Source organism: Oncorhynchus keta, chromosome 34, assembly GCF_023373465.1.
Source record: "Oncorhynchus keta strain PuntledgeMale-10-30-2019 chromosome 34, Oket_V2, whole genome shotgun sequence".
In the NCBI taxonomy this organism is placed as follows: Eukaryota; Metazoa; Chordata; class Actinopteri; order Salmoniformes; family Salmonidae; genus Oncorhynchus; species Oncorhynchus keta.
The window spans coordinates 1,925,169-1,952,310 of NC_068454.1; the positions used below are offsets into that span (position 1 = coordinate 1,925,169).

General features: G+C 43.9%; 1 long non-coding RNA gene across 1 annotated transcript; it reads right to left on the reverse strand.

Moving 5' to 3' along the window:
- Window positions 1-22,194: 22,194 nt before the first annotated feature.
- On the reverse strand, window positions 22,195-24,026 carry LOC127914916 (uncharacterized). Its single transcript, XR_008089399.1, has 3 exons — window positions 23,999-24,026; window positions 22,822-22,865; window positions 22,195-22,392 (listed from the first exon to the last, which is right to left on the reverse strand). It is a non-coding gene; the product is annotated as an uncharacterized LOC127914916 (long non-coding RNA).
- Window positions 24,027-27,142: the final 3,116 nt, after the last annotated feature.

The window sequence follows — 27,142 nt, forward strand, 5'->3', positions numbered from 1 at the left end:
TCTGTAGATATACATCCTGGTTGTATGGTGAATGGGTCGTGTCTACATGTACATCCTGGTTGTATGGTGAATGGGTCGTGTCTAGATATACATCCTGGTTGTATGGTGAACGGGTCGTGTCTGTAGATATACATCCTGGTTGTATGGTGAATGGGTCGTGTCTGTAGATATACATCCTGGTTGTATGGTGAATGGGTCGTGTCTGTAGATATACATCCTGGTTGTATGGTGAATGGGTCGTGTCTGTAGATATACATCCTGGTTGTATGGTGAATGGGTCGTGTCTACATGTACATCCTGGTTGTATGGTGAATGGGTTAGAATGGGTCGTGCCTGTCGATATACATCCTGGTTGTATGGTGAATGGGTTAGAATGGGTCGTGCCTGTAGATATACATCCTGGTTGTATGGTGAATGGGTTAGAATGGGTCGTGTCTGTAGATATAAATCCTGGTTGTATGGTGAATGGGTTAGAATGGGTCGTGTCTGTAGATATACATCCTGGTTGTATGGTGAATGGGTCGTGTCTGTAGATATACATCCTGGTTGTATGGTGAATGGTTTCGTGTCTGTAGATATACATCCTGGTTGTATGGTGAATGGGTCGTGTCTGTAGATATACATCCTGGTTGTATGGTGAATGGGTCGTGTCTGTAGATATACATCCTGGTTGTATGGTGAATGGGTCGTGTCTGTAGATATACATCCTGGTTGTATGGTGAATGGGTCGTGTCTGTAGATATACATCCTGGTTGTATGGTGAATGGGTCGTGTCTGTAGATATACATCCTGGTTGTATGGTGAATGGGTCGTGTCTGTAGATATACATCCTGGTTGTATGGTGAATGGGTCGTGTCTGTAGATATACATCCTGGTTGTATGGTGAATGGGTTGTGTCTGTAGATATACATCCTTGTTGTATGGTGAATGGGTCGTGTCTGTAGATATACATCCTGGTTGTATGGTGAATGGGTCGTGTCTAGATATACATCCTGGTTGTATGGTGAATGGTTTCGTGTCTGTAGATATACATCCTGGTTGTATGGTGAATGGGTCGTGTCTGTAGATATACATCCTGGTTGTATGGTGAATGGGTCGTGTCTAGATATACATCCTGGTTGTATGGTGAATGGGTCGTGTCTGTGGATATACATCCTGGTTGTATGGTGAATGGGTCGTGTCTGTAGATATACATCCTGGTTGTATGGTGAATGGGTCGTGTCTGTAGATATACATCCTGGTTGTATGGTGAATGGGTCGTGTCTGTAGATATACATCCTGGTTGTATGGTGAATGGGTCGTGTCTAGATATACATCCTGGCTGTATGGTGAATGGGTCGTGTCTGTAGATATACATCCTGGTTGTATGGTGAATGGGTCGTGTCTGTAGATATACATCCTGGTTGTATGGTGAATGGGTCGTGTCTGTAGATATACATCCTGGTTGTATGGTGAATGGGTCGTGTCTGTAGATATACATCCTGGTTGTATGGTGAATGGGTCGTGTCTAGATATACATCCTGGTTGTATGGTGAATGGGTTAGAATGGGTCTTGTCTAGATATACATCCTGGCTGTATGGTGAACGGGTCGTGTCTGTAGATATACATCCTGGTTGTATGGTGAATGGGTCGTGTCTGTAGATATACATCCTGGTTGTATGGTGAACGGGTCGTGTCTGTAGATATACATCCTGGTTGTATGGTGAACGGGTCGTGTCTGTAGATATACATCCTGGTTGTATGGTGAATGGGTCGTGTCTGTAGATATACATCCTTGTTGTATGGTGAATGGGTTAGAATGGGTCGTGCCTGTCGATATACATCCTGGTTGTATGGTGAATGGGTTAGAATGGGTCTGTAGATATACATCCTGGTTGTATGGTGAATGGGTTAGAATGGGTCGTGCCTGTAGATATACATCCTGGTTGTATGGTGAATGGGTTAGAATGGGTCGTGCCTGTAGATATACATCCTGGTTGTATGGTGAATGGGTCGTGCCTGTAGATATACATCCTGGTTGTATGGTGAATGGGTTAGAATGGGTCGTGCCTGTAGATATACATCCTGGTTGTATGGTGAATGGGTTAGAATGGGTCGTGCCTGTAGATATACATCCTGGTTGTATGGTGAATGGGTCGTGTCTAGATATACATCCTGGTTGTATGGTGAATGGGTTAGAATGGGTCGTGCCTGTAGATATACATCCTGGTTGTATGGTGAATGGGTTAGAATGGGTCTGTAGATATACATCCTGGTTGTATGGTGAATGGGTTAGAATGGGTCGTGCCTGTAGATATACATCCTGGTTGTATGGTGAATGGGTTAGAATGGTCGTGTCTGTAGATATACATCCTGGTTGTATGGTGAATGGGTTAGAATGGGTCGTGTCTGTAGATATACATCCTGGTTGTATGGTGAATGGGTTAGAATGGGTCGTGTCTGTAGATATACATCCTGGTTGTATGGTGAATGGGTTAGAATGGGTCGTGCCTGTAGATATACATCCTGGTTGTATGGTGAATGGGTTAGAATGGGTCGTGCCTGTAGATATACATCCTGGTTGTATGGTGAATGGGTTAGAATGGGTCGTGTCTGTAGATATACATCCTGGTTGTATGGTGAATGGGTTAGAATGGGTCGTGTCTGTAGATATACATCCTGGTTGTATGGTGAATGGGTCGTGCCTGTAGATATACATCCTGGTTGTATGGTGAATGGGTTAGAATGGGTCGTGCCTGTAGATATACATCCTGGTTGTATGGTGAATGGGTTAGAATGGGTCGTGCCTGTAGATATACATCCTGGTTGTATGGTGAATGGGTTAGAATGGGTCGTGCCTGTCGATATACATCCTGGTTGTATGGTGAATGGGTCGTGTCTGTAGATATACATCCTGGTTGTATGGTGAATGGGTCGTGTCAATAGATATACATCCTGGTTGTATGGTGAATGGGTCGTGTCTGTAGATATACATCCTGGTTGTATGGTGAATGGGTCGTGTCTAGATGTACATCCTGGTTGTATGGTGAATGGGTCGTGTCTAGATGTACATCCTGGTTGTATGGTGAATGGGTCGTGTCTGTAGATATACATCCTGGTTGTATGGTGAATGGGTCGTGTCTAGATGTACATCCTGGTTGTATGGTGAATGGGTCGTGTCTGTAGATATACATCCTGGTTGTATGGTGAATGGGTCGTGTCTGTAGATATACATCCTGGTTGTATGGTGATTGGGTCGTGTCTACATGTACATCCTGGTTGTATGGTGAATGGGTCGTGTCTGTAGATATACATCCTTGTTGTATGGTGAATGGGTTAGAATGGGTCGTGCCTAGATATACATCCTGGTTGTATGGTGAATGGGTCGTGTCTACATGTACATCCTGGTTGTATGGTGAATGGGTTAGAATGGGTCGTGTCTGTAGATATACATCCTGGTTGTATGGTGAATGGGTCGTGTCTGTAGATATACATCCTGGTTGTATGGTGAATGGGTCGTGTCTGTAGATATACATCCTGGTTGTATGGTGAATGGGTCGTGTCTACATGTACATCCTGGTTGTATGGTGAATGGGTTAGAATGGGTCGTGCCTGTAGATATACATCCTGGTTGTATGGTGAATGGGTTAGAATGGGTCGTGCCTGTCGATATACATCCTGGTTGTATGGTGAATGGGTTAGAATGGGTCGTGCCTGTAGATATACATCCTGGTTGTATGGTGAATGGGTTAGAATGGGTCTGTCGATATACATCCTGGTTGTATGGTGAATCGGTTAGAATGGGTCGTGTCTGTAGATATACATCCTGGTTGTATGGTGAATGGGTTAGAATGGGTCGTGCCTGTAGATATACATCCTGGTTGTATGGTGAATGGGTTAGAATGGGTCGTGTCTGTAGATATACATCCTGGTTGTATGGTGAATGGGTCGTGTCTGTAGATATACATCCTGGTTGTATGGTGAATGGGTTAGAATGGGTCGTGTCTGTAGATATACATCCTGGTTGTATGGTGAATGGGTTAGAATGGGTCGTGCCTGTAGATATACATCCTGGTTGTATGGTGAATGGGTTAGAATGGGTCGTGCCTGTAGATATACATCCTGGTTGTATGGTGAATGGGTTAGAATGGGTCGTGTCTGTAGATATACATCCTGGTTGTATGGTGAATGGGTTAGAATGGGTCGTGTCTGTAGATATACATCCTGGTTGTATGGTGAATGGGTCGTGTCTGTAGATATACATCCTGGTTGTATGGTGAATGGGTTAGAATGGGTCGTGTCTGTAGATATACATCCTGGTTGTATGGTGAATGGGTTAGAATGGGTCGTGTCTGTAGATATACATCCTGGTTGTATGGTGAATGGGTTAGAATGGGTCGTGCCTGTCGATATACATCCTGGTTGTATGGTGAATGGGTCGTGTCTGTAGATATACATCCTGGTTGTATGGTGAATGGGTTAGAATGGGTCGTGCCTGTAGATATACATCCTGGTTGTATGGTGAATGGGTTAGAATGGGTCGTGTCTGTAGATATACATCCTGGTTGTATGGTGAACGGGTCGTGTCTGTAGATATACATCCTGGTTGTATGGTGAATGGGTTAGAATGGGTCGTGTCTGTAGATATACATCCTGGTTGTATGGTGAATGGGTTAGAATGGGTCGTGCCTGTCGATATACATCCTGGTTGTATGGTGAATGGGTTAGAATGGGTTGTGTCTGTAGATATACATCCTGGTTGTATGGTGAATGGGTCGTGTCTGTAGATATACATCCTGGTTGTATGGTGAATGGGTCGTGTCTGTAGATATACATCCTGGTTGTATGGTGAATGGGTCGTGTCTGTAGATATACATCCTGGTTGTATGGTGAATGGGTCGTGTCTAGATGTACATCCTGGTTGTATGGTGAATGGGTCGTGTCTAGATGTACATCCTGGTTGTATGGTGAATGGGTTGTCTGTAGATATACATCCTGGTTGTATGGTGAATGGGTCGTGTCTACATGTACATCCTGGTTGTATGGTGAATGGGTTAGAATGGGTCGTGTCTGTAGATATACATCCTGGTTGTATGGTGAATGGGTTAGAATGGGTCGTGCCTGTAGATATACATCCTGGTTGTATGGTGAATGGGTCGTGTCTACATGTACATCTTGGTTGAATGGTGAATGGGTTAGAATGGGTCGTGTCTAGATGTACATCCTGGTTGTATGGTGAATGGGTTAGAATGGGTCGTGTCTACAGATATACATCCTGGTTGTATGGTGAATGGGTTAGAATGGGTCGTGTCTGTAGATATACATCCTGGTTGTATGGTGAATGGGTCGTGTCTGTAGATGTACATCCTGGTTGTATGGTGAATGGGTTAGAATGGGTCGTGTCTGTAGATATACATCCTGGTTGTATGGTGAATGGGTTAGAATGGGTCGTGTCTGTAGATATACATCCTGGTTGTATGGTGAATGGGTCGTGTCTGTAGATATACATCCTGGTTGTATGGTGAATGGGTTAGAATGGGTCGTGTCTGTAGATATACATCCTGGTTGTATGGTGAATGGGTTAGAATGGGTCGTGTCTGTAGATATACATCCTGGTTGTATGGTGAATGGGTTAGAATGGGTCGTGCCTGTCGATATACATCCTGGTTGTATGGTGAATGGGTCGTGTCTGTAGATATACATCCTGGTTGTATGGTGAATGGGTTAGAATGGGTCGTGCCTGTAGATATACATCCTGGTTGTATGGTGAATTGGTTAGAATGGGTCGTGTCTGTAGATATACATCCTGGTTGTATGGTGAACGGGTCGTGTCTGTAGATATACATCCTGGTTGTATGGTGAATGGGTTAGAATGGGTCGTGTCTGTAGATATACATCCTGGTTGTATGGTGAATGGGTTAGAATGGGTCGTGCCTGTCGATATACATCCTGGTTGTATGGTGAATGGGTTAGAATGGGTCGTGTCTGTAGATATACATCCTGGTTGTATGGTGAATGGGTCGTGTCTGTAGATATACATCCTGGTTGTATGGTGAATGGGTCGTGTCTGTAGATATACATCCTGGTTGTATGGTGAATGGGTCGTGTCTGTAGATATACATCCTGGTTGTATGGTGAATGGGTCGTGTCTAGATGTACATCCTGGTTGTATGGTGAATGGGTCGTGTCTAGATGTACATCCTGGTTGTATGGTGAATGGGTCGTGTCTGTAGATATACATCTTGGTTGTATGGTGAATGGGTCGTTTCTAGATGTACATCCTGGTTGTATGGTGAATGGGTCGTGTCTGTAGATATACATCCTGGTTGTATGGTGAATGGGTCGTGTCTGTAGATATACATCCTGGTTGTATGGTGAATGGGTCGTGTCTACATGTACATCCTGGTTGTATGGTGAATGGGTTAGAATGGGTCGTGTCTGTAGATATACATCCTGGTTGTATGGTGAACGGGTTAGAATGGGTCGTGCCTGTAGATATACATCCTGGTTGTATGGTGAATGGGTCGTGTCTACATGTACATCCTGGTTGTATGGTGAATGGGTTAGAATGGGTCGTGTCTAGATGTACATCCTGGTTGTATGGTGAATGGGTTAGAATGGGTCGTGTCTACATGTACATCCTGGTTGTATGGTGAATGGGTTAGAATGGGTCGTGTCTGTAGATATACATCCTGGTTGTATGGTGAATGGGTCGTGTCTAAATGTACATCCTGGTTGTATGGTGAATGGGTTAGAATGGGTCGTGCCTGTCGATATACATCCTGGTTGTATGGTGAATGGGTTAGAATGGGTCGTGCCTGTAGATATACATCCTGGTTGTATGGTGAATGGGTTAGAATGGGTCGTGTCTGTAGATATACATCCTGGTTGTATGGTGAATGGGTTAGAATGGGTCGTGCCTGTAGATATACATCCTGGTTGTATGGTGAATGGGTTAGAATGGGTCGTGCCTGTAGATATACATCCTGGTTGTATGGTGAATGATTTAGAATGGGTCGTGCCTGTAGATATACATCCTGGTTGTATGGTGAATGGGTTAGAATGGGTAGATATACATCCTGGTTGTATGGTGAATGGGTCGTGTCTGTAGATATACATCCTGGTTGTATGGTGAATGGGTTAGAATGGGTTGTGTCTGTAGATATACATCCTGGTTGTATGGTGAATGGGTTAGAATGGGTCGTGCCTGTAGATATACATCCTGGTTGTATGGTGAATGGGTCGTGTCTGTAGATATACATCCTGGTTGTATGGTGAATGGGTTAGAATGGGTCGTGCCTGTAGATATACATCCTGGTTGTATGGTGAATGGGTTAGAATGGGTCGTGCCTGTAGATATACATCCTGGTTGTATGGTGAATGGGTCGTGTCTGTAGATATACATCCTGGTTGTATGGTGAATGGGTTAGAATGGGTCGTGCCTGTCGATATACATCCTGGTTGTATGGTGAATGGGTTAGAATGGGTCGTGTCTGTAGATATACATCCTGGTTGTATGGTGAATGGGTTAGAATGGGTCGTGCCTGTCGATATACATCCTGGTTGTATGGTGAATGGGTTAGAATGGGTCGTGCCTGTAGATATACATCCTGGTTGTATGGTGAATGGGTCGTGTCTGTAGATATACATCCTGGTTGTATGGTGAATGGGTCGTGTCTGTAGATATACATCCTGGTTGTATGGTGAATGGGTCGTGTCTGTAGATATACATCCTGGTTGTATGGTGAATGGGTCGTGTCTAGATGTACATCCTGGTTGTATGGTGAATGGGTCGTGTCTAGATGTACATCCTGGTTGTATGGTGAATGGGTCGTGTCTGTAGATATACATCCTGGTTGTATGGTGAATGGGTCGTGTCTAGATGTACATCCTGGTTGTATGGTGAATGGGTCGTGTCTGTAGATATACATCCTGGTTGTATGGTGAATGGGTCGTGTCTGTAGATATACATCCTGGTTGTATGGTGAATGGGTCGTGTCTAGATATACATCCTGGTTGTATGGTGAATGGGTTAGAATGGGTCGTGTCTGTAGATATACATCCTGGTTGTATGGTGAACGGGTTAGAATGGGTCGTGCCTGTAGATATACATCCTGGTTGTATGGTGAATGGGTCGTGTCTACATGTACATCCTGGTTGTATGGTGAATGGGTTAGAATGGGTCGTGTCTAGATGTACATCCTGGTTGTATGGTGAATGGGTTAGAATGGGTCGTGTCTACATGTACATCCTGGTTGTATGGTGAATGGGTTAGAATGGGTCGTGTCTGTAGATATACATCCTGGTTGTATGGTGAATGGGTCGTGTCTACATGTACATCCTGGTTGTATGGTGAATGGGTTAGAATGGGTCGTGCCTGTAGATATACATCCTGGTTGTATGGTGAATGGGTTAGAATGGGTCGTGCCTGTCGATATACATCCTGGTTGTATGGTGAATGGGTTAGAATGGGTCGTGCCTGTAGATATACATCCTGGTTGTATGGTGAATGGGTTAGAATGGGTCGTGCCTGTCGATATACATCCTGGTTGTATGGTGAATGGGTTAGAATGGGTCGTGCCTGTCGATATACATCCTGGTTGTATGGTGAATGATTTAGAATGGGTCGTGCCTGTAGATATACATCCTGGTTGTATGGTGAATGGGTTAGAATGGGTCGTGTCTGTAGATATACATCCTGGTTGTATGGTGAATGGGTCGTGTCTGTAGATATACATCCTGGTTGTATGGTGAATGGGTTAGAATGGGTCGTGCCTGTAGATATACATCCTGGTTGTATGGTGAATGGGTTAGAATGGGTCGTGTCTGTAGATATACATCCTGGTTGTATGGTGAATGGGTCGTGTCTGTAGATATACATCCTGGTTGTATGGTGAATGGGTTAGAATGGGTCGTGCCTGTAGATATACATCCTGGTTGTATGGTGAATGGGTTAGAATGGGTCGTGCCTGTAGATATACATCCTGGTTGTATGGTGAATGGGTCGTGCCTGTAGATATACATCCTGGTTGTATGGTGAATGGGTCGTGCCTGTCGATATAATGGATGATGGATTCACATACACGGTGCAGCTCATATGTACAAATCTAGCCCCAAAACGTTTTAAGAACAAGCCATAAATATTCACATTCTACGCGGTCAAAGGCTTTTCTCTGCATCTCCATGGTAACTCAGCACACGGGGCATCCAGACAGGAAGCCTCGGCAACCACATGATACAGGTGGTTTGTGTTTGTCGGCTGCCTGCCGATCCTTAATAAATCCTGTTGGATCAGGATGTATGCGCTTGTCCAGAGAGTCTTCCAGCCTTTCACAGATCTTCACGAGTCTTAATTTCTGCAAATGAGAGGAGAAATGTGTTTCCTCTTATGAAACCTTTATCAGCCATTCCATAGTTGAGTCATCCACCGAGTGGTCATTTATTTGAGAAACAATTATTTTCAATTGTATCTAAACTGAAAGGCGAAGTTTTGAAGTAAAGATTTATTAAACCGCCATCTCAGTGTTTTTTCATTGGCAAGATTTGAAATGGACAAAGAATTGGGATTATGATCAGATAGAATGGGATTATGATCAAATAGAATGGGATTATGATCAGATAGAATGGGATTATGATCAGATAGAATGGGATTATGATCAAATAGAATGGGATTATGATCAAATAGAATGGGATTATGATCAAATAGAATGGGATTATGATCAGATAGAATGGGATTATGATCAGATAGAATGGGATTATGATCAAATAGAATGGGATTATGATCAAATAGAATGGGATTATGATCAAATAGAATGGGATTATGATCAAATAGAATGGGATTATGATCAAATAGAATGGGATTATGATCAAATAGAATGGGATTATGATCAGATAGAATGGGATTATGATCAGATAGAATGGCCTGTAACGTTTTTCTAAATTCCATGTTACCTGCAAAATCAGATGTTAAAACATAATAAATTCTCGAGAAATTCTTAAATCAGGAAAGAACATCTTTGACATGTGAGGTTAGGAGCAGAAATTAACTCGGAACGGCCCTTTTTCAGGACCCTTACACCGAGGCCTGTACTCTGGCGCGGGATCGATTTTGTAGGTGGAGGGTCCGTCATGGTGTGTCACAGCATCATCGGACGGAGCTTTGCAGGCAATCTCAACGCTGTGTGTTACAGGGAAGACATCCTCCTCCCTCATGTGGTACCCTTCCTGCAGGCTCATCCTGACATGACCCTCCAGCATGACAATGCCACCAGCCATACTGCTCATTCTGTGCATGATTTCCTGCAAGACAGGAATGTCAGTGTTCTGCCATGGCCAGCAAAGAGCCCGGATCTCAATCCCATTGTCTCAATCCCACATCTGGGACCTGTTGGATCGGAGGGTGAGGACTAGGGCCATTCCCCCCAGAAATGCCCGGGAACATGCAGGTGCCTTGGTGGAAGAGTGGGGTAACATCTCACAGCAAGAACTGACAAATCTGGTGCAGTCCATGAGGAGGAGATGCACTGCAGTACTTAATGCAGCTGGTGGCCACACCAGATACTGACTGTTACTTTTGATTATGACCACTGCTCTTTACTGGCATCACCATATCCCCTCTTTTCACACTACTGTCAGGAAGAACACCCCTCTATTCACACTACTGACAGGAAGAACATCACCATATCCCCTCTATTCACACTACTGACAGGAAGAACATCCCTCTATTCACACTACTGACAGGAAGAACATCACCATACCCCCTCTATTCACACTACTGACAGGAAGAACACCACCATACCCCTCTATTCACACTACTGACAGGAAGAACACCCCTCTATTCACACTACTGACAGGAAGAACACCAATCTATTCACACTACTGACAGGAAGAACATCCCTCTATTCACACTACTGACAGGAAGAACATCACCATACCCCTCTATTCACACTACTGACAGGAAGAACACCGCCATATCCCCTCTATTCACACTACTGACAGGAAGAACACCCCTCTATTCACACTACTGACAGGAAGAACATCACCATACCCCCTCTATTCACACTACTGACAGGAAGAACATCACCATACCCCCTCTATTCACACTACTGGCAGGAAGAAATTCACCACATCCCCTCTATTCACACTACTGACAGGAAGAACATCACCATACCCCCTCTATTCATACTACTGACAGGAAGAACACCCCTCTATTCACACTACTGACAGGAAGAACACCCCTCTATTCACACCACTGACAGGAAGAACATCACCATACCCCTCTATTCACACTACTGACAGGAAGAACACCTAGTCTATCCATTCAGCCTATGGAGTCCTTACACCTCTGGAACAGAACTAGTCTATCCATGCATTATATTTACATTACATTTAAGTCATTTAGCAGACGCTCTTATCCAGAGCGACTTACAAAATTGGTGCATACACCTTATGGCATCCAGTGGAACAGCCACTTACATCTAAATCTTTTTTGGGGGGGGGTGAGAAGGATTACTTACCCTTACTTACCCTATCCTAGGTATTCCTTGAAGAGGTGGGGTTTCAGGTGTCTCCGGAAGGTGGTGATTGACTCCGCTGTCCTGGCGTCGTGAGGGAGTTTGTTCCACCATTGGGGGCAGAGCAGCGAACAGTTTTGACTGGGCTGAGCGGGAACTGTACTTCCTCAGTGGTAGGGAGGCGAGCAGGCCAGAGGTGGATGAACGCAGTGCCCTTGTTTGGGTGTAGGGCCTGATCAGAGCCTGGAGGTACTGAGGTGCCGTTCCCCTCACAGCTCCGTACCAAGCACCATGGTCTTGTAGCGGATGCGAGCTTCAACTGGAAGCCAGTGGAGAGAGCGGAGGAGCGGGGTGACGTGCGAGAACTTGGGAAGGTTGAACACCAGACGGGCTGCGGCGTTCTGGATGAGTTGTAGGGGGGCACAGGCAGGGAGCCCAGCCATGCAGCGCATTGCAGTAATCAAGACGGGAGATGACAAGTGCCTGGATTAGGACCTGCGCTCGCTTCCTGTGTGAGGCAGGGTCGACTTGCAAATGTTGTAGAGCATGAACCTACAGGAACGGGACACCGCCTTGATGTTAGTTGAGAACGCCAGGGTGTTGTCCAGGATCACGCCAAGGTTCTTAGCGCTCTGGGAGGAGGACACAGTGGAGTTGTCAACCGTGATGGCGAGATCATGGAACGGGCAGTCCTTCCCCCGGGAGGAAGAGGAGCTCCGTCTTGCTGAGGTTCAGCTTGAGGTGGTGATCCGTCATCCACACTGATATGTCTGCCAGACATGCAGAGATGCGATTCCGCCACCTGGTCATCAGAAGGGGGAAAAGGAGAAGATTAATTGTGTGTCGTCTGCATAGCAATGATAGGAGAGACCATGTGAGGTTATGACAGAGCCAAGTGACTTGGTGTATAGCGAGAATAAGAGAGGGCCTAGAACAGAGCCTGGGGACACCAGTGGTGAGAGCGCTGGTGAGGAGACAGATTCTCGCCACGCCACCTGGTAGGAGCGACCTGTCAGGTAGGACAACCAGCGTGGGCCGCGCCGGAGATGCCCAACTCGGAGAGGGTGGAGAGGAGGATCTGATGGTTCACAGTATCGAAGGCAGCCGATAGGTCTAGAAGGATGAGAGCAGAGGAGAGAGAGTTAGCTTTAGCAGTGCGGAGCGCCTCCGTGATACAGAGAAGAGCAGTCTCAGTTGAATGACTAGTCTTGAAACCTGACTGATTTGGATCAAGAAGGTCATTCTGAGAGAGATAGCGGAGAGCTGGCCAAGGACGGCACGCTCAAGAGTTTTGGAGAGAAAGAGAGAAGGGATACTGGTCTGTAGTTGTTGACATCGGAGGGATCGAAATTGTAGGTTTTTCAGAAGGGGTGCAACTCTCGCCTCTTGAAGACGGGAGGGACGTAGCCAGCGGTCAGGGATGAGTTGATGAGCGAGGTGAGGTAAGGGAGAAGGTCTCCGGAAATGGTCTGGAGAAGAGAGGAGGGGATAGGGTCACGGGCAGGTTGTTGGGCGGCCGACAAGACGCGAGATTTCATCTGGAGAGAGAGGGGAGAAAGAGGTCAGAGCATAGGGTGGGGCAGTGTGAGCAGAACCAGCGGTAGGCGTTTGACTTAGCAACGAGGATCGGATGTCGTCGACCTCCTTTTCAAAATGGTTGACGAAGTCATCTGCAGAGAGGGAGGAGGGGGGATTCAGGAGGGAGGAGAAGGTGGCAAAGAGCTTCCTAGGGTTAGAGGCAGATGCTTGGAATTTAGAATGGTAGAAAGTGGCTTTAGCAGCAGAGACAGAGGAGGAAAATGTAGAGGAGGGAGTGAAAGGATGCCAGGTCCGCAGGGAGGCGAGTTTTCCTCCATTTCCGCTCGGCTGCCCGGAGCCCTGTTCTGTGAGCTCGCAATGAGTCGTCGAGCCACGGAGCGGGAGGGGAGGACCGAGCCGGCCTGGAGGATAGGGGACATAGAGAGTCAAAGGATGCAGTAAGGGAGGAGAGGAGGGTTGAGGAGGCAGAATCAGGAGATAGGTTGGAGAAAGTTTGCAGCCTATGGAGTCCTCTGGGGAACAGAACTAGTCTATCCATGCAGCCTATGGAGTCCTCTGGGTAACAGAACTAGTCTATCCATGCAGCCTATGGAGTCCTCTGGGGAACAGAACTAGTCTATCCATGCAGCCTATGGAGTCCTCTGGGTAACAGAACTAGTCTATCCATGCAGCCTATGGAGTCCTCTGGGGGACAGAACTAGTCTATCCATGCAGCCTATGGAGTCCTCTGGGGGACAGAACTAGTCTATCCATGCCAACCTATGGGGTCCTCTGGGTAACATAACTAGTTGTACACTCAAAAGGTGTTGTTTGTAATATCTAAAGTTAATTTATTCTAGCAGCACGAAAACCAAATAAATTGGGAGACAGTATGGAGAAAATATATTTAGGATCGTCTGGAAATCCCCAATCCCCAATTAATTAATGAAAAACATTTGCCATAGAACCTAACACCTAAAAAATACATCACGTGGTTATTAGTCCATCACCAATTAAGTGAGTTCTGCACCACTGGAAATGTCCCCCGGGGAGGGTGGTTGAATTCCGGCGGAAAGTCAATGAAGTAGATAAAATACTGCAGGTACAGTAGTGATGTTACTTTCTGATGACTCAAAACTGTTCGCTGCTCTGACCCCCCAATGGTGGAACAAACTCCCTCACGACGCCAGGACAGCGGAATCAATCACCACCTTCCGGAGACACCTGAAACCCCACCTCTTCAAGGAATACCTAGGATAGGATAAAGTAATCCTTCTCACCCCCTTAAAAGATTTAGATGCACTATTGTAAAGTGGCTGTTCCACTGGATGTCATAAGGTGAATGCACCAATTTGTAAGTCGCTCTGGATAAGAGCGTCTGCTAAATGACTTAAATGTAAATGTAAATGTAATGATTGGTCAGAACGCCAATGGACCGTGTGGTTGGCAGGAACCACATCTGCTAAGTAAAAGTATTGTACCCAAGATGGATTCTACCTCGTCAGTTACCATTGGAACAATGGCTGCATGGCTGCAAGGAAATGGTGCTTTTGGAGCTCTTCCCGCGATTCAAATGTCAAAGGTGACTCTGGACACACGGACAAAAGCAGTGGACATTTCTGAACTCTTAAAAAACCTTTTGTGACTAGGGGGCAGTATTTTCATTTTTGGAAAATATAACGTTCCCGTAGTAAACGGGATATTTTGTCAGAACAAGATGCTAGAATATTCATATAATTGACAGCTTAGGATAGAAAACACTCTAAAGTTTCCAAAACTGTAAAGATATTGTCTGTGAGTATAACAGAACTGATGTTGCAGGCGAAAGCCTGAGAAAAATCCAATCCGGAAGTGCCTCATGTTTTGAAAGTGCTGCGTTCCCTATTGAGCAGTGAATGGGTTATCAACCATTTCTCTGTATTCATTAAGGTGTCTACAGCATTGTGACGTAGGTTTACGCATTTATGTTGAAGAATATCTGTAAGCGGTTACATTGTGCAAGTCGTCACCTGATGCTCCCAGAGAGATTCTCGCGTAAAATACAGAGGTATTCCAATTGGTCCCGGTGGATATATTATCTAATAGATATTTGAAAAACACCTTGAGGTTTGATTATAAACGTTTGCCATGTTTCTGTCGATATTATGAAGCTAATTTGGAATATTTTTCGGAGTTTTCGTGACTGCAATTTCCGGGCGATTTCTCAGCCAAACGTGAAGAACAAACGGAGCTATTTCACCTACAAAAATAATATTTTTGGAAAAAAGGTACATTGGCTATCAAACTGGGAGTCTCGTGAGTGAAAACATCCGAAGCTCATCAAAGCTAAACTATTTAATTGGATTGCTTTCCTGATTTCCGTGACCAAGTTACCGGCTGCTAGCTGGACAAAATGTTATGCTAGGCTATCGATAAACTTACACAAATGCTTGTCTAGCGTTGGCTGTAAAGCATATTTTCAAAATCTGAGATGACAGGGTGATTAATTAACAAAAGGCTAAGCTGTGTCTCAATATATTTCACTTGTGATTTTCATGAATAGGAATATTTTCTAGGAATATTTATGACCGTTGTGTTATGCTAATTAGTGTCAGTCGATGATTACGCTCCCTCATGCGGGATGGGGAGGTACTAGAGGTTTTAACCATGAATGTGAATAAATAATTAGTATTTCTGAGATTATATGATGTATTGTTCAGCAGATTTACTATTCATATAAAATTATTTGATTTTATATCATGATTAAATTTAACCTGCTATCAGATTGTCCGTGGGCGGGGCGGGGCGGGGCGGGGTGGGGTTTAATAACTATGTCAATAAATGGATTGTATGAATCCTTTAAATTGAGATAATAAAAACTTGATTAAAAATAAGTAAAATGGAAGCAGGTTATCCTTTTCTCTCAGCCGAGCTAACAGCTGGCAAAGCTTCCCTAATCTGCTTGATGGTGGCGTATTTACGACAGACAAATCTCTGTCCGTTTTCCAGCTCCACCTTATCTTCATCTTGCGATTGTGTGGAAATAGTCTCACACCTGAAGCGTTTGTGCCCAGCTGTGGATAAAAACACTGGTGGGCTAGCACTGCTAGCGTTAGTCTGCTCCGTTTTCATGATGGCAAGCAAACTGCTACTTAACAGGAATCCAGAACACAAACTTGCGGTCCCAGGCCTCTGTTTAGCACATGGCCTCACATGTGAATCCTTAAAGAGATGGGTGGGGCTAAAGCTTAAGAGGGTGTGAATGATGCTGAATGGGTGTAGACAAAGAAGAGTTATCCAGTAGGTGCCAAAACATCCAAGGGACATTTTCCCAAAAGTGGGGTTTATCAACTTTCAAAGCAGAAATGACTTTCCCATTGTTTGTCCACTGCTGTGTATGATAAACCATTTTGTAGCTCTCTCTACTCTCTTCTTATATATCACATCATAATGTCCATCCATATACATTGAGGGGGAAAAGTATTTGATCCCCTGCTGATTTTGTACGTTTACCCACTGACAAAGAAATGATCAGTCTATAATTTTAATGGTTTATTTGAACAGTGAGAGACAGAATATCAACAAAAACATCCATATAAACGCATGTCAAAAATGTTATAAATTGATTTGCATTTTAATGAGGGAAATAAGTATTTGACCCCCCTCTCAATCAGAAAGATTTCTGGCTCCCAGGTGTCTTTTATACAGGTAACGAGCTGAGATTAGGAGCACACTCTTAAAGGGAGTGCTCCTAATCTCAGTTTGTTACCTGTATAAAAGACACCTGTTCACAAAAGCAATCCATCAATCAGATTCCAAACTCTCCACCATGGCCAAGACCAAAGAGCTCTCCAAGGATGTCAGGGAGATGATTGTAGACCTACACAAGGCTGGAATGGGCTACAAGACCATCGCCAAGCAGCTTGGTGAGAAGGTGACAACAGTGGAAGAAACACAAAATAACTGTCAATCTCCCTCGGCCTGGGGCTCCCATGCAAGATCTCACCTCGTGAAGTTGCAATGATCATGAGAACGGTGAGGAATCAGCCCAGAACTACACGGGAGGATCTTGTCAATGATCTCAAGGCAGCTGGGACCATAGTCACCAAGAAAACAATTGGTAACACACTACGCAGTGAAGGACTGAAATCCTGCAACACCTGCAAGGTCCCCCTGCTCAAGAAAGCACATATGCCCGTCTGCCAATGAACATCTGAATGACTCAGAGGACAACTGGGTGAAGTGTTGTGGTCAGATGAGACCAAAATGGAGCTCTTTGGCATCAACTCAACTCGCCATGTTTGGAGAATGTTGCCTATGACCCCAAGAACACCATCCCCACCGTCAAACATGGAGGTGGAAACATTATGCTTTGGGGGTGTTTTTCTGCTAAGGGGACAGGACAACTTCACCGCATCAAAGGGACGATGGACGGGGCCATGTACCGTCAAATCTTCCCTCAGCCAGGGCATTGAAAATGGGTCATGGATGGGTATTCCAGCATGACAATGACCCAAAACACATGGCCAAGGCAACAAAGGAGTGGCTCAAGAAGAAGCACATTAAGGTCCTGGAGTGGCCTAGCCAGTCTCCAGACCTTAAACCCATAGACAATCTGTGGGGGGAGCTGAAGGTTCGAGTTGCCAAACGTCAGCCTCAAAACCTTAATGACTTGGAGAAGATCTGCAAAGAGGAGTGGGACAAAAACCCTCCTGAGATGTGTGCAAACCTGGTGGCCAACTACAAGAAACGTCTGACCTCTGTGATTGCCAACAAGGGTTTTGCCACCAAGTACGAAGTCATGTTTTGCAGAGGGGTCAAATACTTATTTCCCTCATTAAAATGCAAAGCAATTTCTTAACATTTTTGACATGTGTTTTTCTGGATTTTTTTGTTGTTATTCTGTCTCTCACTGTTCAAATTATAGACTGATCATTTCTTTGTCAGTGGGAAAAATCAGTAAAAAATCAGCAGGGGATCAAATACTTTTTTCCCTCACTGTATGCCTTGAGAATTAAGTTCAGTCTATAATGGTACCCTATATGTTCAACAGTCGGGCCCTAGAAAGGGTTTTTACTCTTTAGTCAGGTGGAGCCGTGAGAAATGGTTTACACATGGACTTGGATAGAGTTTCATCATTCCAGACAAAGACATTTATTAGCCAGTTAAAGCATTATGATGGAGAGAGACTGGGTGAAATTCCAGTGTGACATCACAGCAGCAAGATTTGTGACCTGTTGCCACGAGAAAAGGTCAACCAGTGAAGAACAAACACCATTAAAAATACAACCCATATTTATGCTTATTTATTTTATCTTGTGTCCTTTAATTATTTGTACATTGTGTATATATATATATAATATGACATTTGTAATGTCTTTACTGTTTTGAAACTGTTGTATGTGTAATGTTTACTGTTAATTTTTGTTGTTTTTCACTTTATATATTCACTTTGTATGTTGTCTACCTCACTTGCTTTGGCAATGTTAACACATGTTTCCCATGCCAATAAAGCCCTTGAATTGGAGAGAGAGAGAGAGAGAGAGAGAGAGAGAGAGAGAGAGAGAGAGAGAGAGAGAGAGAGAGAGAGAGAGAGACACACAGACACACAGACACACAGACACACAGACACACAGAGAGAGAGACACAGACACACAGAGAGAGAGAGACACAGACACACAGAGAGAGAGAGACACACACACACACAGAGAGAGAGAGACACACACACACACAGAGAGAGAGACACACACACACACAGAGAGAGAGACACACACACACACACACACACACACACACACACACACACACACACACACACACACACACACACACACACACACACACACACACACACACACACACACACACACACACACACACACACACAGACACACACACACAGACACACAGAGAGAGAGACACACACACAGAGAGAGAGAGACACACAGAGAGAGAGAGACACACACACACACAGAGAGAGAGACACACACACACACACAGAGAGAGAGAGACACACACACACACAGAGAGAGAGACACACACACACACAGAGAGAGAGACACACACACACACACACAGAGAGAGAGAGACACACACACACACACACACAGAGAGAGAGAGAGACACACACACACACAGAGAGAGAGAGAGACACAGAGAGACAGCGTGACAGAGAGAGACACAGAGAGACAGCGTGACAGAGAGAGTGACAGAGAGAGACAGACAGACAGCATGACAGACAGCATGACAGACAGCATGACAGAGAGAGTGACAGAGAGAGAGAGACAGACAGAGAGACAGATAGACACAGAGACAGATAGACACAGAGACAGACAGATAGACACAGAGACAGACAGATAGACACAGAGACAGAGAGACAGACACAAATCAAATCAAATTTTATTTGTCTCATACAAATGGTTAGCAGAAGTTAATGCGAGTGTAGCAAAATGCTTGTGCTTCTAGATCCGACAATGCAGTAATAACCAACGAGTAATCTAGCTAATAATTCCAAACATTTCAAGCTGCAGCACAGAGAACAGACTGTAGAGACTCCCAGAGAGAAGCTACAGCACAGAGAACAGACTGTAGAGACTCCCAGAGAGAAGCTACAGCACAGAGAACAGACTGTAGAGACTCCCAGAGAGAAGCTACAGCACAGAGAACAGACTGTAGAGACTCCCAGAGAGAAGCTGCAGCACAGAGAACAGACTGTAGAGACTCCTAGAGAGAAGCTACAGCACAGAGAACAGACTGTAGAGACTCATAGAGAGAAGCTGCAGCACAGAGAACAGACTGTAGAGACTCCCAGAGAGAAGCTGCAGCACAGAGAACAGACTGTAGAGACTCCCAGAGAGAAGCTGCAGCACAGAGAACAGACTGTAGAGACTCCTAGAGAGAAGCTGCAGCACAGAGAACAGACTGTAGAGACTCCTAGAGAGAAGCTGCAGCACAGAGAACAGACTGTAGAGACTCCTAGAGAGAAGCTGCAGCACAGAGAACAGACTATAGAGACTCCTAGAGAGAAGCTGCAGCATGGAGAAACCCACTGAGGTGGCCATCCTCATTGACTCAAATGGGAAATTCATCCAAGAGGATAAACTCTTCCCCCAACACAAGATGTCCAAAATATGGTGCCCAAAAACACAGGACGCACTCCACATCCTGTCCCAGCCTGACTTTGGCACACCAGGCCACATTATTATTCACACCGGCACCAACAACCTGCGAGAGGAGCAGGAGAGAGTAGCAGAGAGGGTCTCTGAGTGGTTCCCCAACTCCCACATCACATTCAGGGCCTAAACTCATCAATTTATCAGTGAGCATGTTGAACATTCAGGGCCTAAACTCATCAATTTATCAGTGAGCATGTTGAACATTCAGGGCCTAAACTCATCAACCTATCAGTTAGATCAGGGCCTAAACACATCAACCTATCAGTCAGCATGTGGAACATTCAGGGCCTAAACTCATCAACCTATCAGTCAGCATGTGGAACATTCAGGGCCTAAACTCATCAACCTATCAGTCAGCATGTAGAACATTCAGGGTCTAAACTCATCAACCTATCAGTCAGCATGTAGAACATTCAGGGTCTAAACTCATCAACCTATCAGTCAGCATGTGGAACATTCAGGGCCTAAACTCATCAACCTATCAGTCAGCATGTGGAACATTCAGGGCCTAAACTCATCAATTTATCAGTCAGCATGTTGAACATTCAGGGCCTAAACTCATCAACCTATCAGTCAGCATGTGGAACATTCAGGGCCTAAACTCATCAACCTATCAGTTAGCATGTGGAGCATTCAGGGTCTAAACTCATCAACTTATCAGTCAGCATGTGGAACATTCAGGGCCTAAACTCATCAACTTATCAGTCAGCATGTGGAACATTCAGGGTCTAAACTCATCAACCTATCAGTCAGCATGTTGAACATTCAGGGCCTAAACTCATCAACTTATCAGTCAGCATGTGGAACATTCAGGGTCTAAACTCATCAACTTATCAGTCAGCATGTGGAACATTCAGGGCCTAAACTCATCAACTTATCAGTCAGCATGTGGAACATTCAGGGTCTAAACTCATCAACCTATCAGTCAGCATGTTGAACATTCAGGGCCTAAACTCATCAACCTATCAGTCAGCATGTGGAACATTCAGGGCCTAAACTCATCAACCTATCAGTCAGCATGTGGAACATTCAGGGTCTAAACTCATCAACCTATCAGTCAGCATGTGGAACATTCAGGGCCTAAACTCACCAACCTATCAGTCAGCATGTGGAACATTCAGGGCCTAAACTCATCAACCTATCAGTCAGCATGTGGAACATTCAGGGCCTAAACTCATCAATTTATCAGTCAGCATGTTGAACATTCAGGGCCTAAACTCATCAATTTATCAGTCAGCATGTTGAACATTCAGGGCCTAAACTCATCAATTTATCAGTCAGCATGTTGAACATTCAGGGCCTAAACTCATCAACCTATCAGTTAGCATGTGGAACATTCAGGGCCTAAACTCATCAACCTATCAGTTAGTACAGGGCCTAAACTCATCAACCTATCAGTCAGCATGTTGAACATTCAGGGCCTAAACTCATCAACCTATCAGTCAGCATGTGGAACATTCAGGGCCTAAACTCATCAACCTATCAGTTAGCATGTGGAACATTCAGGGCCTAAACTCATCAATTTATCAGTCAGCATGTTGAACATTCAGGGCCTAAACTCATAAATTTATCAGTCAGCATGTGGAACATTCAGGGCCTAAACTCATCAACCTATCAGTTAGCATGTGGAACATTCAGGGCCTAAACTCATCAACCTATCAGTCAGCATGTGGAACATTCAGGGCCTAAACTCATCAACCTATCAGTCAGCATGTGGAACATTCAGGGCCTAAACTCATCAACCTATCAGTTAGCATGTGGAACATTCAGGGCCTAAACTCATCAACCTATCAGTCAGCATGTGGAACATTCAGGGCCTAAACTCATCAACCTATCAGTTAGCATGTGGAGCATTCAGGGTCTAAACTCATCAACTTATCAGTCAGCATGTGGAACATTCAGGGCCTAAACTCATCAACTTATCAGTCAGCATGTGGAACATTCAGGGTCTAAACTCATCAACCTATCAGTCAGCATGTTGAACATTCAGGGCCTAAACTCATCAACTTATCAGTCAGCATGTGGAACATTCAGGGTCTAAACTCATCAACTTATCAGTCAGCATGTGGAACATTCAGGGCCTAAACTCATCAACTTATCAGTCAGCATGTGGAACATTCAGGGTCTAAACTCATCAACCTATCAGTCAGCATGTTGAACATTCAGGGCCTAAACTCATCAACCTATCAGTCAGCATGTGGAACATTCAGGGCCTAAACTCATCAACCTATCAGTCAGCATGTGGAACATTCAGGGTCTAAACTCATCAACCTATCAGTCAGCATGTGGAACATTCAGGCCCTAAACTCACCAACCTATCAGTCAGCATGTGGAACATTCAGGGCCTAAACTCATCAACCTATCAGTCAGCATGTGGAACATTCAGGGCCTAAACTCATCAATTTATCAGTCAGCATGTTGAACATTCAGGGCCTAAACTCATCAACCTATCAGTCAGCATGTGGAACATTCAGGGCCTAAACTCATCAATTTATCAGTCAGCATGTTGAACATTCAGGGCCTAAACTCATCAACCTATCAGTTAGCATGTGGAACATTCAGGGCCTAAACTCATCAACCTATCAGTTAGTACAGGGCCTAAACTCATCAACCTATCAGTCAGCATGTTGAACATTCAGGGCCTAAACTCATCAACCTATCAGTCAGCATGTGGAACATTCAGGGCCTAAACTCATCAACCTATCAGTTAGCATGTGGAACATTCAGGGCCTAAACTCATCAATTTATCAGTCAGCATGTTGAACATTCAGGGCCTAAACTCATAAATTTATCAGTCAGCATGTGGAACATTCAGGGCCTAAACTCATCAACCTATCAGTTAGCATGTGGAACATTCAGGGCCTAAACTCATCAACCTATCAGTCAGCATGTGGAACATTCAGGGCCTAAACTCATCAACCTATCAGTCAGCATGTGGAACATTCAGGGCCTAAACTCATCAACCTATCAGTCAGCATGTTGAACATTCAGGGCCTAAACTCATCAACCTATCAGTCAGCATGTGGAACATTCAGGGCCTAAACTCATCAACTTATCAGTCAGCATGTGGAACATTCAGGGTCTAAACTCATCAACTTATCAGTCAGCATGTGGAACATTCAGGGCCTAAACTCATCAACTTATCAGTCAGCATGTGGAACATTCAGGGTCTAAACTCATCAACCTATCAGTCAGCATGTTGAACATTCAGGGCCTAAACTCATCAACCTATCAGTCAGCATGTGGAACATTCAGGGCCTAAACTCATCAACTTATCAGTCAGCATGTGGAACATTCAGGGTCTAAACTCATCAACTTATCAGTCAGCATGTGGAACATTCAGGGCCTAAACTCATCAACTTATCAGTCAGCATGTGGAACATTCAGGGTCTAAACTCATCAACCTATCAGTCAGCATGTTGAACATTCAGGGCCTAAACTCATCAACCTATCAGTCAGCATGTGGAACATTCAGGGCCTAAACTCATCGACCTATCAGTCAGCATGTGGAACATTCAGGGCCTAAACTCATCAACCTATCAGTCAGCATGTGGAACATTCAGGGCCTAATCTCATCAACCTATCAGTCAGCATGTTGAACATTCAGGGCCTAAACTCATCAACCTATCAGTCAGCATGTGGACCATTCAGGGCCTAAACTCATCAACCTATCAGTCAGCATGTAGAACATTCAGGGCCTAAACTCATCAACCTATCAGTTAGCATGTTAAACATTCAGGGCCTAAACTCATCAACCTATCAGTTAGTACAGGGCCTAATCTCACCAACCTATCAGTCAGCATGTTGAACATTCAGGGCCTAAACTCATCAACCTATCAGTTAGTACAGGGCCTAAACTCATCAACCTATCAGTTAGCATGTTAAACATTCAGGGCCTAAACTCATCAACCTATCAGTTAGTACAGGGTCTAAACTCACCAACCTATCAGTCAGCATGTTGAACATTCAGGGCCTAAACTCATCAACCTATCAGTCACCATGTGGAACATATAAGACACTAAACTATTACTGACCAGGAGCTCTATAAGACACTAAACTATTACTGACCAGGAGCTCTATAAGAAACTAAACTATTACTGACCAGGAGCTCTATAAGAAACTACACTATTACTGACCAGGAGCTCTATAAGAAACTACACTATTACTGACCAGGAGCTCTATAAGACACTAAACTATTACTGACCAGGAGCTCTATAAGACACTAAACTATTACTGACCAGGAGCTCTATAAGAAACTACACTATTACTGACCAGGAGCTCTATAAGAAACTACACTATTACTGACCAGGAGCTCTATAAGACACTAAACTATTACTGACCAGGAGCTCTATAAGAAACTAAACTATTACTGACCAGGAGCTCTATAAGACACTAAACTATTACTGACCAGGAGCTCTATAAGACACTAAACTATTACTGACCAGGAGCTCTATAAGAAACTAAACTATTACTGACCAGGAGCTCTATAAGAAACTACACTATTACTGACCAGGAGCTCTATAAGAAACTACACTATTACTGACCAGGAGCTCTATAAGACACTAAACTATTACTGACCAGGAGCTCTATAAGACACTAAACTATTACTGACCAGGAGCCCTATAAGAAACTACACTATTACTGACCAGGAGCTCTATAAGAAACTACACTATTACTGACCAGGAGCTCTATAAGACACTAAACTATTACTGACCAGGAGCTCTATAAGAAACTAAACTATTACTGACCAGGAGCTCTATAAGACACTAAACTATTACTGACCAGGAGCTCTATAAGACACTAAACTATTACTGACCAGGAGCTCTATAAGAAACTACACTATTACTGACCAGGAGCTCTATAAGACACTAAACTATTACTGACCAGGAGCTCTATAAGACACTAAACTATTACTGACCAGGAGCTCTATAAGACACTAAACTATTACTGACCAGGAGCTCTATAAGAAACTACACTATTACTGACCAGGAGCTCTATAAGAAACTACACTATTACTGACCAGGAGCTCTATAAGACACTAAACTATTACTGACCAGGAGCTCTATAAGAAACTAAACTATTACTGACCAGGAGCTCTATAAGACACTAAACTATTACTGACCAGGAGCTCTATAAGACACTAAACTATTACTGACCAGGAGCTCTATAAGAAACTAAACTATTACTGACCAGGAGCTCTATAAGAAACTAAACTATTACTGACCAGGAGCTCTATAAGAAACTAAACTATTACTGACCAGGAGCTCTATAAGAAACTAAACTATTACTGACCACGAGCTCTATAAGAAACTAAACTATTACTGACCAGGAGCTCTATAAGAAACTTCAAACCCTCAAATTTAAAAAAGCAATGCGGACCTGATGGCATCCTAAATGAGATGCTCAAATTTACTTGTGCAACATTTCATTTGGCTATATTAAAACTGTTTAATTTGATCCTGAGTGTAGGTTATTTCCCTGACATTTGGAACCAAGGACTCATAACCCCAACCTTTAAGAACGGAGACAAATTTGACCCTAACAATTACAGAGGCACTTGTGTGAACAGTAACCTGGGGAAGGTTTTCTGTAGTATTATAAACGAAAGAGTTCTAAACTTCATTAATAAGCACAATGTCTTGAGTAAAAGACAAATTGGATTTATAACAAAACATCACACGACTGATCATATTTACACCCTACACACCCTGATCAGTAATAGTTTAGATGTCCACCAAAATAATACCAAAATGTACGCTTGCTTTATCGAATTCCAAAAAAGCATTTCATTCTATTTGGCATACAGGACTGTTCTGCAAAGTTATTGAAAGTGTTGTAGGGGGTAAAACACAAGACATAATTAAATCAATGTCTACCGGCAAAACGTGCAGCATTAAAATTGGCAAGAAAATAACAGAATTCCTTAACCAGGGGCGGGGCCTTCGCAAGGGTTGCAATCTGAGCACTGCACTCTTCAATATTTACATCAACGAATTGGCCACTATTCTAGAAAAATCCTCAGCCCCTGGTGTTAGTCTCCACAATTCAGAGTTTAAATGCCTGCTCTTCGCAGATGACCTGTGCCTGCGTCACCCACAGCACATGGCCACATGGCAGTACTGTCAGACCTAGGTCCTGGCAGTAAACCCCAAAAAATAAAAAAAATTATGATTTTCCAGAGAAGATCCAGATCTCAGGGAATTAGCCCAAAGTTCTCAATTGGTACAAAATATATAGAGTACTGAACACACTACAATTACTTAGGTTTAAAAATAAGCTCAACTGGACACCTTAAAACCTGTCATGGCTGCGATGCCCGTACAGGGACCAACATCAGGGGAAATTTCAGAGTGACAACTAAAAATACAACTTCGTAACATTAAACATTCTTGAAAATGCAAGTGTCTCACACCGTTTAAAATATTAGAATCTTGGTAATCCAACTACGTTTTCCAATTTAAAATAGCTATTACAGAGAACAAATCCCATGCTTTTGTTTGAGAAGAGCAATCAAGAACAGAAACATTTTCCGCCATGACAGTTTTTACACATTCAGGTAAAACAGGTAAAATTATGACTTTACATTCTGATATCTTGCTCTTATTTCTCTTCCTGGGTGTCCCATTGATCAAATGAAGTGCCGTTTTCTTTGATAAAACCGTTTGTGCCGTGAATTCCGTCTCTATCAATTTTTTACGGAGCATTCGGCGTGATTCATCCCTGTAAACAATCGTTTATCTAGTCATGGTGGGTTTCAGTGCATTCCTCTGGATGTCTGCAACACAGCCAGACGTCATAGTTTTTTTTGCAGGGAGTATTGACCGAAGTAAGCTGATTTGAAGACAACGATAAATAACTACCTTACGCACCAATAATTTTAGCGAAGCTTCATTAATTGACTATATTTCTGCCCAATGACCACTGATCTTCTTGAAATCTAGCTGGGTAGATAGCCAATGAGCTAAGGTAAACGCCAG